General features: G+C 40.2%; 1 pseudogene; it reads left to right on the forward strand.

The window, feature by feature from the left end:
* Positions 1 to 3,043: 3,043 nt before the first annotated feature.
* Positions 3,044 to 13,962, forward strand: LOC148696897 (uncharacterized; annotated as a pseudogene).
* Positions 13,963 to 18,914: the final 4,952 nt, after the last annotated feature.

Here is an 18,914-nt window from a genome sequence, read left to right on the forward strand (position 1 = left end):
CTTTAGCACTGGGTCCCACCGAGCGTGCCAAAATGTTGACACTAAAAGCTACCAAGCTTACGTGAAGCACATGCCAAGTAATTTATAAGCTAATTACATCATTCGATTGTGTGCGGGGCGTGCCAACTAGTTAGACGAGCTCGGCCGGGGAGTAAAATATGTTAATGTTGCGTTGAGCGCGCTGCTAACTTTTTGAGCTTGCGATTACGGCCGAGGAAGGAACACGTCTCGGCCTTCTGGTTCTAGAGCCTGAAGACAAGGCTGCTAATCTTGCGAAATTCACGGATTGTCGGCACCAGGTTCAGTTACGGTGATTATATTCGTAAGAGTACAAGCACGCCGAACTGGCACCAAACTATACACACACAAGTACTCAAAAGAAATGTATGTCTTTATGGTGAATGTGGTTTGGCTGTCAAAATGCATAACTCTAAAATTCACTTATGAATACCCAATTATAAAATAACTCGGTGTCCAATGCGCTTAGCCTAGTAATCTGTAACACCTCACTTCGTCGAGAAGGCTAATGAGATGACCTCTGTCAATAAGGATTTGAAAATCCTTCTCGACCAAGACTTGGAGATATTGTCCACTTTGGGCCCCAACCATGCCCTCACGATTTTTTTTTTTGGGAACTCACACGAGAACTTCCCAATGGGTCACCTATCATGGGATTACTCTTGTGCGATCTCACTTAACTTCGGAGTTCTGATGGAACCCAAAGCCAATGAGCTCCCAAACGCCTCGTCCTGGGTAGAGATGGGAATATACGTATAAGGCTTACAGGATCTACTCCTCTAGGCTATATGGGATGTTACAATCCACCCCCCTTAGGGCCCTAATTCCTCATCAGCACACTTCCGACTAGGGATTGGTTCTGATACCGAGTCACATCCCGGCCCGGGCCCCCACCACATCCCGGGCTTGACTCCATCGTTACACGATATTGTTGATAGGGGCATATTTATGCACCTTAGTTTAGCTTGTTCTTGTGCATTTATAGTGTTTTTCCTTAGTAAAGTAGTCTTTTAAGCTAGTTTTATGTAATTTCAGGATTTAAGGGCAAAGTATGCAAAATGATGCATTTTGGAGACTTTTGGAGCAAATTAGAGCTTGGAATGGATATCATATGCTTGGAGCCAAGAGGATGGACGAAATTGAAGACTAGAAGAACAAAGTTTCCTACTCAAACAAGGTTTCCTACTTGAAGTAGGAAAGTTAAATCCCAATGACCTCAAGTTGCAGCAACAAAGAAGTTTTCCAAGTCCAAGAAGGAGAAGAATTCCAAGATGAAGAAGGATTAGCTTTCCTAATCCTAATGCACAAGGTTTGCAGCCACAAAGAGGAGTCCTAAACACTTTAGGACACCTTATCTTATCTCCTACAAAGGTGCCGCACCCTTATCTCTTTTTCCCTACAAATTTGGCACTTAAATCATGATTCTAGGAACCTTATCTTATCTCCTACAAAGGTGGCGCCCCAAATCCTTCTAGAAGTGCCAATTTCTGCCACAAAACACTTTGTTTCTAGAACCCTAAAAATCTGGCGCCTCTATTCCTTTTCCTTTGGGGTTTCCTACCTTTTAGATGGCCTATTCCTGATGGGTTTTGATTTCCTTGTCATCTTCAAATACTTAGTCCTTTTCCTTGCTAATTGAGAGGGATTTTGCACTATAAATAGACGCCCTTGCCGCACCAATTCATTCATTCACTCCTCCACATTCAGAAATTCTCCATATATTCCCAACCCCTTGCCGCAGCCATCCTTCATCATTCTCCATATTTTCCCACCTTGCCACACTCCCCATCCCTCCTAAACACTACCCTACCATCACACATCCATTCCTCCATACAAATACCACCCAAAACTTGTCCTTAGACCTTGTGCCGCAACAAAGAGGAAGAGAAGAGGGCTTGGACGTTGATGCAATTCAAGTTCGAGTTGTTGGAATTTTTAGGTGTTTCCTCTCCTTTAATTTCAATGGTTAAATTTACTTTTCTTTGTCTTGTACGTATGAGGAACTAAACCCCTCCTTGGCTAGGGGGGATTCGAGACCATGATCATGCTTGCTATATGATTTGATTACCTCTAATTGCGTTTCATAAGTTGTGAATTCAATTTACTTATCTATTTGAATTAAACTGATTTGTGTGTGTTGGTTGAAAGTGCACACTTAATTATCATGCATAAATCTAATGCTACGATATAAGGAAGTTTCACCTAATCGTTACAAACTTATATTCACAAGTAGTAAAAGTTGATGATCTCAATTGCGTTAAGTAAATTCTTGGCATAAGTTTAATGCAATTCATAGTAACGAGTGTTTCGTCAATGCTTATGGTTTTCAAAGAACTTAATGATTCTTGCTTGTATCTCTATTATGCAATTCATGTAGAGAACTTGTGGGGAATGCTTTAGGTTGTCGTATGCAATCATCCAATTCAATAACGTTAGGAAAATCTGAGGGTTAATTAGTGCAATTCACGGTTAATCTGGGGCGTTGAGAATTCATGGTTTATTGAAAAGCAATTAGAAATCGTTTTGTGTGCAAGTATGGCATGTGTGGAGATAAACCCCTTAGCTAGCCTTCATTCCATTCATTAAATCCAAATTCGTTTTAAAATCTGTTCGTTTTACAAAGTTTTAAGTTTTGTTTTCAAATTCGTCAAAATCAAATCCCCCTTTACTTGGAGTGTCAAATTAGTTAGAAATCAATTTAGTTTGTGTTTTTAAAGTATCTTGAGTCAAGTTATAACTATTTTCGTCCAAAGTCTTCTCTAGTGCTCAAAACTGCTCAGAAAGTAGTTTTAAGGCAGTTTTGAGTGTTTTCTTGCTGTTTTGAGTCTTTTGGTTTGTCTTAGTGTTTTAAACTTTAGTTTTGCATTCTTTGGGTCTAGTTTGGTGTTTTATATTGTGTTTTTACGTTTTTGAGTCAAATCCAAGTGATTAACAATCCCTCCTAATCCCCGGTCCAGAACAATCCCTACTTACATTCTTCACTACAATTGATAAAAAGAGGGTTTAATTTGTGTGCGTATAATTCTCACGTCAAATTTTGGTGCCGTTGCCGGGGATTAGCAACTTTGCTAATCCCTTGGATTGTTTTATTTTCGTTTGTCTTATTTTATTCCAGATTCTTAATCTTGTTTTGTTTCTTGTTTTAGGTACTAGTTTATGACTCGGAGTTCTCATCCGATTCGTGAACATATCTTGGACTTTGACGACGATTTCGAGCGAGAGTTGAGACGAAAGAGAAAGAACCCAGAACCTAGCGAATCAAGTGAAAGTTCCGAGTCCGTTTCTGAATTTGAAGAAGAGGAACCCACGACAAGAGTGGGTGAAGTAGACATAGCAGCGGACAACCTAACAATCAAGGAGCTTTCCGCTTCGGGATTGGACAATGCTGCACCCCTATGTATTCAATATCCTAGGGTGGCTCCAGATAAGACTGCCGAGTTCGAATTGAAGTCAAGTTTGTTATATCACATTCCAAAGTACCATGGGCTGTCCATGGAGGATCCAAACAAACACTTAAAGGAGTTCGAAGTTGTTTGTTCGAGCATGACCCCGGTGAATGTCGATGGAAGCATCTTGAAGATGAAAGCTTTTCCATTCTCTCTAATGGATAAAGCTAAAGATTGGTTGTATGAATTGGCTCCCGGAACTGTCACATCTTGGGAGAGCATGAAACGGGCTTTCTTGGAGAAGTTTTTCCCAACTTCTCGAATCATCCTCCTACGAAAAAGGATAAGTGGAATTCAACAAGATGAAGGTGAATCTTTTCCTACTTATTATGAACGTTTTAAATCTTTTGTTGCTTCATGTCCACAACATCAGATGAAGGAGGAACTTCTCTTACAATACTTCTACGAGGGACTTCTACCAATCGAACGTCAAATGCTAGATGCCTCAGCGGGAGGAGCCTTGGTGGACAAGACCCCCACGGCTGCAAAGACCTTGATTGCTAATCGAGCATTGAACGCTCAACAATACGAAGGCGTTGGACAGAGGAGTACCCCACGGTAACACCAAGTCAATGAGGTAAGTGCCATAACCGAGCTTCAAAATCAAATGGCTAACCTCACTACTTTGCTTTCTCAGGTGATGGATGGTCCAAAAGTCCAAACCATAGCTTCTTGTGGTGTGTGCTCCATGCAAGGACATCCCACGGATAAGTGCCCACAATTGATCGAGAATGGAGGGTGGGAGACACTCAATGCCGTGGGATATGGGAATCAATACCAAAATCGTGGTGACCCCTTCTCCACTACCTACAATCCCGGTTGGCGTGACCATCCAAATTTCAAATGGCGGGATCCTCAATAACCCCAACAACAAGGAGGATTTAGGCAGCAACCACCGGGCTTTTATACAAAGCCATTCGTCCCCAATCAAACTCAAACGCAATCTACCCCAACAAGCTCAGGTATGTCTTTGGATAATGATCAAGTTGTTAAGTTACTTACTACTTTGACGCAGGAAGTACAAACTCAAACTAAGGAGAGACAAATCCAAGACAAAAGGGTGGACAATTTGGAGAAGCAATTGGGGTAAATTGCCGAGTTCATGGGACAATTTCGAGAGCAAGGTAGGTTGCCAAGTTCAACCGTGGTCAATCCGAAAGGTGGATTCGAATCTGCAAAAGCTATGAGTTTGCGAAGTGGAAAGCAAGTTGGATCTGATCCTAGACCACCCACATCACATTCCAACGAGGAGGAAGAATTGAGAATTGAAGAGGAGGAACAAAGCTCACTCACGGCCAAGGTGGAAACACCTTTACTGCAAGCCTCATGTGATCCTAAACCGTCCAATTCACCCAATAAAGGTAAAAACGTGTCAAGTTCAGTTCCTACTAATGCTTTTCCTTTGAATGTTCATTTTCCTAGTAGGTTTAAGCAAACAAAAAAAGAGGAAGCGGAAAAAGACATTCTTGAGACGTTTCGCAAAGTTCAAGTCAATATCCCTCTTTTGGATGCAATCAAGCAAGTCCCGAGGTACGCCAAGTTCTTGAAGGAACTTTGCACTAATAGGAGGAGGATTTTGACCAAGGAGGTTGTAAAAATGGGTGAAAACGTCTCAGCCATCTTGCAACGCAAACTGCCCCCTAAATGCAAAGATCCGGGTAGTTTCACAATTCCGTGTGTTATTGGTAATTCTAGGTTTGAATCTGCCATGTTAGACTTAGGTGCATCCATAAATGTCATGCCATATTCAATTTATGCATCTATGAACCTAGGAGCGTTGAAAAATGATGGTGTTATTATACAATTAGCCGATATATCTAATGCCTATCCAAAGGGAGTTTTGGAAGATGTTTTAGTGCAGGTTAATTATTTGATCTTTCCGGCGGATTTCTACGTACTTGAGATGGATGAATCGGACCATGCCCCGTCATTACCCATTCTCCTTGGAAGGCCATTCATGAAAACTGCTCGTACCAAGATTGACGTCTATAATGGCACTTTGACGATGGAATTTGATGGGGAAGTTATTAATTTCAATCTTTCTGATTCTATGAAGTACCCAAGTGAGAATCATTCATGTTTTGCTATTGATATAATTGACTCTTTGGCGCAGAACCATTTGGACAATTTGAAGGACGATGCACTTGAATTGGTCATTGCACAAGGAAGGAACATGCAAAACATGGAAACAACCACCAAGGAACCCCACGGCATGCATGAGGAATCCTTGGTCGTGCCCCCTAATAAGGATATTATTGAGATTGTGGCAGCCCTCGAGTCATTGCCATCATAATCGGGTAAGTTTTTGGACCTTATTTTAAGTTCAGTTTCGGCTAATAAAATGCTTCCCTCAGTTGTGCAGCCACCTACACTCGAACTTAAGCCGTTGCCTAGTCATTTGAAGTATGTTTTCTTGGGGGAGGATGCGACATTGCCCGTCATTATCTCATCCTCACTCACGGCATAAGAAGAAAACAAATTGGTGCGAGTGCTTAAGGAGTACAAAACGGCAATTGGATGGACATTGGCCGACATAAAGGGAATTAGCCCTACTATGTGCATGCATCGCATACTTCTAGAGGAGGGGTCCAAAACATCTCAAGAGGCTCAACGCCGTCTCAACCCTCCGATGATGGAAGTTGTGAAGAAGGAGATAATCAAGCTTTTAGATTGTGGAGTAATCTATCCAATCTCGGATAGTAGGTGGGTTTCGCCCGTGCAATGCGTTCCAAAGAAATCCGGAGTAACTGTGGTTGCAAATGCCGAGAATGAGCTTGTTCCTACGCGCATTCAAACTGGTTGGAGGGTGTGCATCGACTATAGGAAGCTAAACGCCACCACGAGGAAGGATCACTTCCCATTGCCGTTCATTGACCAAATGCTTGAGAGGTTAGCCGGTTATGCTTTCTATTATTTTCTTGATGGTTATTCCGGTTATAATCAAATTGTCATTACACTCGAGGACCAAGAAAAAACCACTTTCACATGCCTTTTTGGTACATTTGCATATCGTCGCATGCCTTTTGGTTTATGTAATGCACCTGCCACATTTCAAAGATGCATGATGAGCATATTTTCCGATTATGTTGAGAAAATAATTGAAGTTTTTATAGATGATTTCAGTGTCTTTCGAGATTCCTTTAATGGTTGCTTGCATAATCTAAGTTTGATTCTAAAACGTTGTGTTGAAACTAACCTTGTTCTTAATTGGGAAAAATGTCATTTCATGGTTAAACAAGGCATAGTTTTAGGTCATATCATCTCTGAAAACGGCATTGAAGTTGATAAGTCAAAGATAGATCTTGTACGTCACTTACCCTCTCCGACTTCGGTTAGAGAGGTTCGTTCGTTTCTTGGCCATGCAGGTTTCTATCGTAGGTTTATCAAAGATTTCTCAAAAGTTGCACAACTTCTTTGCCGCCTCCTACAAAAAGACGTGGCATTTGAATTCATTAAGGAGTGCACGGCATCATTCAACCAACTCAAGGAGTTGTTGACCACGACACCTATTATTGTTCCCCCGGATTGGAGCCTCCCATTCGAGCTTATGTGTGATGCGTCCGATTATGCTTTAGGGGTTGTTTTGGGACAAAGAAAGGACAAGAGGCCGCATGTCATCTACTATGCCTCACGGACGTTGAACGATGCCCAGTTGAACTACTCCACTACGGAAAAAGAACTTCTTGCCGTTGTCTTTGCTTTAGATAAATTTCGATCATATCTAATTGGTACTAAAGTAATTGTTTTCACTGATCATGCAGCTCTAAAGTACTTGCTCACCAAAAAGGAGGCCAAGCCCCGGCTAATTCGGTGGATGTTGTTACTTCAAGAGTTCGACATCGAGATTCGTGACAAGAAGGGAAGTGAAAACGTGGTGGCTGACCACCTAAGCCGAATGGTGCATAATGAGGAATCCCTACCCATTGCAGAGACATTCCCCGATGAACAATTGTTGTCCATAAAGGTTAGTACACCTTGGTATGCCGATATAGTTAATTTTTTGGTGTCAAAACGTATTCCAAGTGAGTTCAATAGGCACCAACGTGACAAACTTAGGCATGATGCACGGTTTTATGTGTGGGATGATCCATACTTATGGAAATTTTGTCCCGATCAGATTATACGTCGTTGTGTGCATGATTCTGAATGTCATTCAATTTTGAGTTTTTGTCATACATATGCATGTGGAGGGCACTTTGGCACACAACGCACGGCCCTCAAAGTGTTACAATGTGGATTTTATTGGCCTAGTATTTTTAAGGATGCTAGAACGTTTTGCTTAACATGTGATAAATGCCAAAGAATGGGTGGTATTAGTGCAAAGGACCAAATGCCGCAGGTTTCTATCCTAAATGTTGAAATTTTTGATGTTTGGGGTATTGACTTTATGGGTCCTTTTCCGTCATCATATGGTTTTATGTATATTTTGCTTGCGGTTGATTACGTGTCGAAGTGGTTGGAAGCAAAAGCCACCCGGACTAATGATTCTAAAGTGGTTGCAGATTTTATTAGAACTAACATTTTTGCAAGGTTTGGCATGCCACGAGTGATCATTAGTGATGGAGGGTCCCATTTTTGCAACCGGACCATTGAGGTATTATTGAGGAAATACAGTGTCAACCATAAGGTTTCTACACCTTACCATCCTCAAACAAATGGCCAAGCCGAGGTTTCCAACCGAGAGATCAAGCAAATCCTAGAAAAGACCGTTGGGCCAACACGAAAGGATTGGAGTTTACGGTTAGATGATGCACTTTGGGCGTATCGTACGGCATACAAAACCCCCATTGGGATGTCCCCTTTTCGACTTGTCTATGGCAAGGCGTGCCATCTTCCCGCGGAGTTGGAGCATAAAGCTCTTTGGGCCGTCAAGAAGTTCAACATGCACTTAGATGAAGCAGGAAGTCTTAGGAAATTCCAATTGAATGAGCTTGATGAAATACGGCACGAGGCGTACGAGAATGCAAGCATTTACAAGCAAAAGACCAAAGCTTTCCATGACAACATGATCCGTGGGAAATCCTTCTCCATTGGGCAGAAAGTGCTATTGTTTAATTCCCGTTTACGTTTGTTTCCCGGTAAGTTTAGTTCCAAGTGGATTGGACCGTTTGTTATTACTAATGTTTTTGTTCATGGTGCAGTCCAAATCCAAAGCTTGAAAATGGGACATGAATTTAAGGTGAACAGGCATCGTTTGAAGCCCTATTATGAGAACTTTGTGGAGCACATCGTGGATGACACCCCCTTGGATGCTGTGGGCTCCAATCTAGAATGATTGGGTTCTTCGTCCGGCTGTACGATGTTAAAGCAAGCGCTACTTGGGCGGCAACCCATGCATTCAACAAAAGAAGACCTAGAAAGCACTCCAATTCCAGATTTGCGTTCCTAAACTCTTCTCTTTGTTGTTATTTCGTTTCTGCCATGTTAGGTTGTTTAGTTGTGGTTTTGTTTGTTTGTTTGTTAATTGTGTGAGTCTATGCTTGAAACATTGAGGACAATGTTTGATTTAAGTGTGGGGGGGTAACTAAAGTGTTTTGATGCAAATTCGTAGGGTTTATCCACCATAACTTCTAATGTTGTTTCTTGCTGTTTTTAAGTGTTTTTAAACTGTTTTAGTGTGTTTTGACCTATAAATTCGAAAATCCCATAAAAATTTGAAAATTTGTTTCAAAAAGCCCAAAAAGAGTTGTTTTTGTGTCTTAGGTTACCTTCCAACACAATGATGAGGATTCGGTTTCTAATAGCATGACTATTAAAGAGAGTTGTAAACATGGATGAAAGTTTGATTTACTCTTTGGTTTATGCTTGGTTGTGGTTATAATTTATGAATTCACATGCAATCATAAAAGAAAAGAAAAAATCAGTTTTTGTAACATGCTTGAAGGAAGGAACTCAAACTAACGCTACAACCTTGTGAGACTTGAGCCTAAACGTTTATTTGGAGAGTTAATAATCTGTGCATTGTTGTTTTCTAAAAGTCGTTGCATGATCTCATTATTCTTTGCTTGGTTGCTACTTAGAAGGCGTTTCATCATTTAGTTCCAAACACTAGAACTCATGCCCAATTCATTCAAAGCATGTTATTGATTTGCATAACACATATTCAAGATGAAGTTGTGTAGTGACCACCATAGCCAAATTGCCATATTTCCCTATTTCATTTGTTTTGTAGGATTTAACCCCGTTGAGCCTTGTGTAGCCTACTTTCTTTGTTAACCCACAATTATCCTCACCTAGCCTAGAGTAGGACCACCCATACCTTTGTTCTTGAAGCATAGTAAAAGCATAACTCAAGATGAATTCCTTTTGATCATTGCATTGCAGAAAACAAGTGTGGGGGAAGGATTCTTGATATATGGGTGTGCCAAAGTCTTGAATGAGGCACGGCAAAGAAAAGAAAAGAAAAAAAAAAAAAAAAAAATTCGTGGAAAATAAGAAGGAAAAAAAAAAAAAAAGTTGTGAAAAGAATGAAAAAGGAGTTGAACAGATGTGAAAAAGTGTTCTCAAGTGTTGTTTGTTGAAGGAAGGGTCCAAAACATTGAATTCGGCCCTAATTGATTGCTTGAACCTTCCCTTTGAGTTTAAAAGTTGATTTCGGCATTCTAAGGGGAATTCTAAGTTCAATTTCATTATGTTGCTTACTATTGCTTTAAAAAACGTTTGTTTTCCCTATCATTCCGTTGTTAGCCAACTCCCCAAGCCCCGTTACAACCCTTGACTTTAATCTTGAGTGTTGTGTGTTTCAATTTGTGGAGTTTGAATTTGGTTTGAGCATATGGTGTCACTGGTTCTCGCATCTAAGTAGTAGCATTCCATTCATGAGATCATATCTAAACATGTTATTAACTCCGGAAATTGCGTTCTTTGTTATACATATATGTGAGCATTCGTTTTTATATTTACATCAATCTTCTCACATATAACTAAGTGTAGGGTGTGTAGTTAGAAAATCTGAGTGAAAATAGAGTGCATATCTTGTAAGGAATTGAGGAAATTCTCTAAGGCATGTTACTACATTCAAAACATCGTTTTAAGTGGTTATTTGTGAACTAGTAAGTAGTGACTATGATTAAGCATGTGCTCGAGTGTAAAGATGGCTAAAATTTGTGGGAATAATGATTTTTAACATGTCATGTGCATTGGAAATCCCTGAGACGATTGTTGGAAGGTTTAGGTTGTGTATTACTTGTTTAGTGTCGTTTTGTTTGTTTGTTTTCGTTTTGTTTTGCTCGAGGACTAGCAAAAGTTAAGTGTGGGGGAATTTGATAGGGGCATATTTATGCACCTTAGTTTAGCATGTTATTGTGCATTTATAGTGTTTTTCCTTAGTAAAGTAGTCTTTTAAGCTAGTTTTATGTATTTTCAGGATTTAAGGGCAAAGTATGCAAAAGGATGCATTTTGGAGCCTTTTGGAGCAAATTAGAGCTTGGAATGGATATCATATGCTTGGAGCCAAGAGGATGGACGAAATTGAAGACTAGAAGAACAAAGTTTCCTACTCAAACAAGGTTTCCTACTTGAAGTAGGAAAGTTAAATCCCAATGACCTCAAGTTGCAGCAACAAAGAAGTTTTCCAAGTCCAAGAAGGAGAAGAATTCCAAGATGAAGAAGGATTAGCTTTCCTAATCCTAATGCACAAGGTTTGCAGCCACAAAGAGGAGTCCTAAACACTTTAGGACACCTTATCTTATCTCCTACAAAGGTGCCGCACCCTTATCTCTTTTTCCCTACAAATTTGGCACTTAAATCATGATTCTAGGAACCTTATCTTATCTCCTACAAAGGTGGCGCCCCAAATCCTTCTAGAAGTGCCAATTTCTGCCACAAAACACTTTGTTTCTAGAACCCTAAAAATCTGGCGCCTCTATTCCTTTTCCTTTGGGGTTTCCTACCTTCTAGATGGCCTATTCCTGATGGGTTTTGATTTCCTTGTCATCTTCAAATACTTATTCCTTTTCCTTGCTAATTGAGAGGGATTTTGCACTATAAATAGACCCCCTTGCCGCACCAATTCATTCATTCACTCCTCCACATTCAGAAATTCTCCATATATTCCCAACCCCTTGCCGCAGCCATCCTTCACCATTCTCCATATTTTCCCACCTTGCCACACTCCCCATCCCTCCTAAACACTACCCTACCATCACACATCCATTCCTCCATACAAATACCACCCAAAACCTGTCCTTAGACCTTGTGCCGCAACAAAGAGGAGGAGAAGAGGGCTTGGACGTTGATGCAATTCAAGTTCGAGTTGCTGGAATTTTTAGGTGTTTCCTCTCCTTTAATTTCAATGGTTAAATTTACTTTTCTTTGTCTTGTACGTATGAGGAACTAAACCCCCCCTTGGCTAGGGGGGGATTCGAGACCATGATCATGCTTGCTATATGATTTGATTACCTCTAATTGCGTTTCATAAGTTGTGAATTCAATTTACTTATCTATTTGAATTAAACTAATTTGTGTGTGTTGGTTGAGAGTGCACACTTAATTATCATGCGTAAATCTAATGCTAGGATATAAGGAAGTTTCACCTAATCGTTACAAACTTATATTCACAAGTAGTAAAAGTTGATGATCTCAATTGTGTTAAGTAAATTCTTGGCATAAGTTTCATGCAATTCATAGTAACGAGTGCTTCGTCAATGCTTATGGTTTTCAAAGAACTTAATGATTCTTGCTTGTATCTCTATTATGCAATTCATGTAGGGAACTTGTGGGGAATGCTTTGGGTTGTCATATGCAATCATCCAATTCAATAACATTAGGAAAATCTGAGGGTTAATTAGTGCAATTCACGGTTAATCTGGGGCGTTGAGAATTCATGGTTTATTGAAAAGCAATTAGAAATCGTTTTGTGTGCAAGTATGGCATGTGTGGAGATAAACCCCTTAGCTAGCCTTCATTCCATTCATTAAATCCAAATTCGTTTTAAAATCTGTTCGTTTTACAAAGTTTTAAGTTTTGTTTTCAAATTCGTCAAAATCAAAATCCCCCTTTACTTGGAGTGTCAAATTAGTTAGAAATCAATTTAGTTTGTGTTTTTAAAGTATCTTGAGTCAAGTTATAACTATTTTCGTCCAAATTCTTCTCTAGTGCTCAAAACTGCTCAGAAAGTAGTTTTAAGGCAGTTTTGAGTGTTTTCTTGCTGTTTTGAGTCTTTTGGTTTGTCTTAGTGTTTTAAACTTTAGTTTTGCATTCTTTGGGTCTAGTTTGGTGTTTTATATTGTGTTTTTACGTTTTTGAGTCAAATCCAAGTGATTAACAATCCCTCCTAATCCCCGGTCCAGAACGATCCATACTTACATTCTTCACTACAATTGATAAAAAGAGGGTTTAATTTGTGTACGTATAATTCTCACGTCAATTGTCCGCTTTGGGCCCCGACCACGCCCTCACAGTTTTGTTTCTGGGAACTCACATGAGAACTTCCCAGTGGATCACCTATCTTGGGATTGCTCTCGTGCGAACTCACTTAACTTTGGAGTTTCGATGGAATCCGAAGCCAGTAATCTCCCAAAAGGCCTCGTGCTAGGTAGAGATGGGAATATACGTATAAGGCTTACAAGATCCACTCCCCTAGGCGATGTGGGATGTTATAATCCACCCTTCTTAGAGGCCCGATGTTTTCATCGGCACACTTCCGACCAGGGATTGGCTCTGATACCATATTGTCACATCCTGGCTCGAGCCCCACCACATCATTGGCTTGACTTCACCGTTGCACGATATTGTCTGCTTTAGGTCTCGACCACGCCCTCACTGTTTTGTTTCTGGGAACTCACACAAGAACTTCCTAGTAGGTCACTCATCCTGGGATTGCTCTCGCTTGAACTCGCTTAACTTCGGAGTTCCGATGGAACCCGAAGCCAGTGAGCTCCCAAAAGGCCTCGTGCTAGGTAGAGATGAGAATATATGTATAAGGCTTATAGGATCCACTCCCCTGGGCGATGTGGGATGTTACAAGATTCATTCCCTGACTCTCAGTGCCTTCAGCTTTAAGACCTCATGTGGTATCAGGATTCAACCTTCGCCTTTATCCAAATCAATCATTCTGGCAAAAGGACTCGGCTAAAACAGACTAGACAACTGTTGGTGCCCAGCCGATCTATGATACCCCCGGAAGACTGTTAGGCCAAGAGTCTCGGCCCAAATTGTTACTCTTGGCCGAAAATGTCATTTTGGGCCCAAACAGAAATTAAGAGAGAAGTAAGTGTAATGTGCATATGATTGACATATTATCCTCTTTAACTGACAATCTTGACTAGTTTGAGTGTAAATATTTTCAGGTCCTACTGTGATGACAAACTTAGCTTTCCACGCTGAATTGATTACAGCTCGTCGTGCTGTGCTGTTGACCCAGATTTATTGCCCTAATGGTATGAAGGTTATTTTCGAAGGAGATTCCAGTGTGGTGATGGCTGCTATGAATGGTCAAGAAGATGATTGTTCATCTTTTGACCCTATAATAAATGACTTGCGTTTCTTTCTCAAATGATTGCCTCAATCAGTGATTAACCATGTTAACCGGGAATGTAATTCGGTAGCACATCAACTTGCTCGTATGGGACTTAGTAGTTCTTAAGAGTTTGTGTGGTTCGAGAAGCCTCCGGACTTGCTTACGGACAGTTTATTCGAAGATGGCTTGTAACTTTCCCTTCTATTGTTCATTTGAGGATAGGTTACATTGTTGTGCGGGACACTCTTTTTCCCTTCAACCAGGTTGAAATCCTTGACAAGGTTTTTATCAAGGCCCATTATGCGCACTATCCTCAGTTTGTACGTATTCTAATTTGTTTAATAAATATCGTACATTTTCTTAAAAAATATCGACAAATGTTGTTTTTACTCTCTAGTCGGATCTGTCTGATCTACTGCTTGATCTTCCTTTTTTTTCCAAGTCAATCGCTCTGAGCTAAGCATATCACATTTCAGCTTGTAGTGTTGATAACAGATTACTCTTAAGTGGTCCGGAACGATCAGTGGGTCCTCCGTCGTAAGCTTTACTAACCAATAGTTCAAAAAATTTGTTGTGTACATCACCATTACTGCGTATCACCTCAAGTATATTTTTTACTTCTTGACTAAAATTCTGAGGTTGCTCTTCAAGTCTTGATGCGAGAATTATACGCACACAAATTAACCCTCTTTTTATCGATTGTAGTAAGTATGTAAGTAGGGATCGTTCTTAACCGGGGATTAGGAGGGATTGCAAAATCACTTGGAAACTGACTCAAAAACGTAAAATAAAGTTTAAAACACTAAACTAGACTCAAAGAATGCAAAACTAAACACTTAAAACACTAAAACAAACCAAAAGACTCAAACAGCATCCAAAACACTCAAAACTGCCTTAAAATCACTTTCTGGGCAGATTTGAGCACTTTGGTTACTTTGGACGAAATTTGGGTAATAAATTGACTCAAGACTCTTAAAAACACAAACTAAATTGATTTCTAACTAATTTGACATTAAAGTAAAGGGGGATTTAGGTTTTGAACGAATTGAAATAAATGCACAGATTCTAAACAAAACAGAATGTAAAAATGAAATTGATGAAATGGAATGAATGGATGCTAGCCAAGGGGTTCATCTCCATACATGTTACACTTGCATAATAAAATGATTTCCAATTGCATTTCAATAAACCATGAATTCTCAACACCCCAAGTTAACCGTGATGCACTAATTAACCTTCAAATCTTCCTAACGTTATTGAATTGGATGGGTTAGCGCATACAACAATTAAAAACATTCCCCACAAGTCCCCTACATGATTGCATAATAGAGATACAAGCAAGAATCATTACGCTCTATGAAAATTATAAGTGTTGACGAGGCATTCGTTACTATGGAATACGCATGAAACTTATGCCAAGAATTCGTTTAACGCGATTGTTTATAAGCAACCTCCACTACTTGTGAATATAAGTTCGTAACTATTAGGTGAAACTCACTTATATTCTAGCGTCATATTCATGCATGAAAATTAAGCGCGCATTCTCAATAAACATACATAAATAAGTTATCAATCAAACGGTTAAACAAATTGAATCCACAACTTATGAAACGCAATTAGAAGTAATCAAATCAAAATGCAAGCATAAACATATATTTCGAATCACCCCCTAGCTAAAGGGGGGTTTAGTTCCTCATGGTACAAAACAAAGAGAATTGAAATTAAACATTGAAATCAAAGAAACACCTAAACATTCCAACAACTCAAAATTGAATTGTATGAACGTTTAGGCACTCTTATCTTCCTCTTCGTTGTAGCACAAGGTCTAAGGATAGTTTGATGGTGTGAATGGTTTGGGGAGTGGTGAAAATGGAAGGATGGTGGTGTTTGGATTGTAAGGGAAACTCACGGCCAAGGATTGGTGTTTTTGGTGAATTTCTGAATATGGAAGAATGAATGAATGTTGTGTGAAGTGTGTATGGTTTTTATAGGGAGATGGATGGATGAGAGAGGGAACATGACAGCTAGGTTGCATGTGCAAATGCTGGAAATTTGAAAATGGTGATGGGAGATGCATGTGGCTGATTTATGCATATGATTAAAGGGTGGGAGTGCATGTGCAATGAGTGGTGTTGTTGGTGTGTGAAAGTGGCTGAATTGGTGGTGCATGTGATTAAAGAGTGAATGCATGTGTTGAATGATTTCTTGGTGAGGGAATGCATGTGCAAATGCATGTGGAATGTGGCTGCAATGAAATAGAAAGCTGGAAATGGGAAGGAATGTGCACGGCAATAATGGGCTGTTTTGTGTTGGTGGATGATTAAAAGTGCATGTGGGTGAATGATTAAAGTGCATGTGGGTGGAAATGCATGTGGAATGGCTACAAGGATGAAATGAAAAGGGAAATGCATGTGGCTGCAAGGATGATTTCTGGTGGTGAATGGGTGTATGTTTGAATGATTGCAGATTGTGTAGGTGAGTGATTAGGTTGGAAATGCATGTGAATGCAAGGTGTGAATGATTATGAGTGCATGTGGGTGAATTAAAGGATGGAATGCATGTGAATTAGGTTGGAAATCTGATGGGAACTCACGGCATTAAGTGGAGTGAAATGATTGAATGTTTAATGGTTGCATGTGGCTGAAATGAAGTGTGTATGCATGTGCACGGCAAGGATGATTTCTGGTGGTGAATGGGTGTATGTTTGAATGATTAAAGGGTGTGGAAGATGGCTGGAAAGTGTATGAATGGTGGAGGAAAGGTGGAAGTGCATGTGGAATGTGATGGGAATGCAAGAAGGGGGGAGCTGGAAATGCATGTGTAATGGATAAAGAAAAGGTTTAAATGTCCTAGAACTAAAGGGAACAAGGTTCCAACACTTTGGTCTTCAATTAGGTCTTCAATGTCGTCCAACACTTTGGCTCCAAGCATAAGCTATCCATCCTTAGCCCAAAAGTGCTCCAAAAGTCTCCAAAATGCATCTTTTTGCTCCTTTAGCCCTTTGGACCTACAAACACACGAAAATAGCTTAAAGTACTAAAATAACTAAAGAAACATAACGTAAATGCACGAGAATAAGCCATTTAAGTCGCATGAATATGCTCCTATCAAGTCTTCTTCAGAGAAACGATCTAGTTGGTGGATCAGAACCTTCACCATCATCCTCATCGCAATCCTTAATTATTCATTCGACCAAAATTCGTTTTGTCGCTCTGGTGGTGATCCACATCACAAGCCTCCCTGCCGAAATTGACTTCCTTTTCTCGGCGTGTCGCACTTGTGGCTTTAGGTGTGACTGCATCATGAGGATTCTATGCTTGTGACAGGGCATCATGATCTGGGTTTTGGACTATAGGTGGAAGGTCAGTCGCTGATTTACCCATCCCTATTTTCTTTTTACTAACCGTGTCTCAATGGTCATGAACTTCGTAGCTTTAGTACTGGGTCCCACCGGAAGTGCCAAAATGTTGACCCTAAAAATTACCAAGCCACGTACACAACCAAATGACTGAGCTCGACTAACTACATCATTTGGTTGTGTACGAGGCGTGCCAACTAGTCGGTCGAGCTCGGTTGGGGAGTAAATATATTGATGTTGCGTTGAGCGCGTTGCTGACTTCTTGATCTTGCGACTGCGGTCGAGGAAGGAACACATCTCGACCTTCGGGTTCTAAAGCCTGACTACAAGGCTGCTAGTCTTGAGAAGTTCACGGATTGACGACACCGGGTTCGGTCACGGTGATTATATTCATAAGAGTATAACCACACCGAACTGGTAACAAACTATACGGACACAAGTACTCAGAAGAGATGTATGTCTTGATGGTGAATGTGGTTCGGCCGTCAGAAAAAACTCACTTGTGAATACCCAATCATAAAACAACTCGGAATCCAATACGCTTAACCCAGTAATCTGTAACACCTCACTTCGCCGATAAGACTAATGAGATGACCTCTGCCAAGAAGGACTCGAAAATCCTTCTCGACCAGGACTTGGATAGATGACCAGTCCGCCTCGACGCAGTGCTGTTTATCTAAACTGAAGGTGCTTCACAGTCGGCTGATTTTACAGCAACAATGATGTTTATCCAAACTGAAGATGTTCGTCGGTTACCTTCACAGTGCTATTTATCCAAACTGAAGATGTGTTGGCAGAAAAAGAAAATAAAAATCTCAAGGTTATTGAGAGGTTTTACGTAGAGAAAGAGTTTCTGTACGACAATTTGTGTGTTGAATTTGAGAGGCCTTGAATGATGCATTTCCTCCTCTATTTATAGCAGTGAACCTATTCTTAGCATAATCAAAGATGTACTCAGACTAGAACTTCTTATCCCAATCTAATTATGACTTGGCTAGTCCTAGTTCTAAAGGGCTTCTAAACTCAACTCTATAGTGAACCGGATTCATTCTCTGACTCTCAGCACTTTCAGCTTTAAGACCCTGTGTGGTATCAGGATTCAACCTTCGCCTTTATCCAAATCAATCCTTTTCGCAAAAGGATTCGACTGAAACCGACTAGACAACTCTTGGTGCCTAGCCAGCCCATGATACCCCCAAAAGACCACTGGGCCAAGAGTCTCGGCCCAAATTGTTACTCTTGGCCTAAAATGTCATTTTAGGCCCAAATAGAAATTAAGATAGAAGTAAGTGTAATGTGAATATGATTGACATATTATCCTTTTTAACTGAAAATCTTGACTAGTTTGAGTGTAGATATATTTTAGGCCCAAATAGAAATTAAGATAGAAGTAAGTGTAATGTGAATATGATTGACATATTATCCTCTTTAACTGAAAATCTTGACTAGTTTGAGTGTAGATATATTTAGGTCTCATTGCGATGACAAACTCAGCTTTCCATGCTAAATTAATTGCAACTCGTCGTGCTGTGCTGTTGACCCAGATTTATTGCCCTAATGGTATGAAGGTTATTTTTGAAGGAGATTCTAGTGTGGTGATGGCTGCTATGAATGGTCAAGAGGATGATTGTTC

The sequence above is a fragment of the Pyrus communis genome, chromosome 5, assembly GCF_041283825.1.
Source record: "Pyrus communis isolate YQ-2024b chromosome 5, ASM4128382v1, whole genome shotgun sequence".
Lineage (NCBI taxonomy): Eukaryota > Viridiplantae > Streptophyta > Magnoliopsida > Rosales > Rosaceae > Pyrus > Pyrus communis.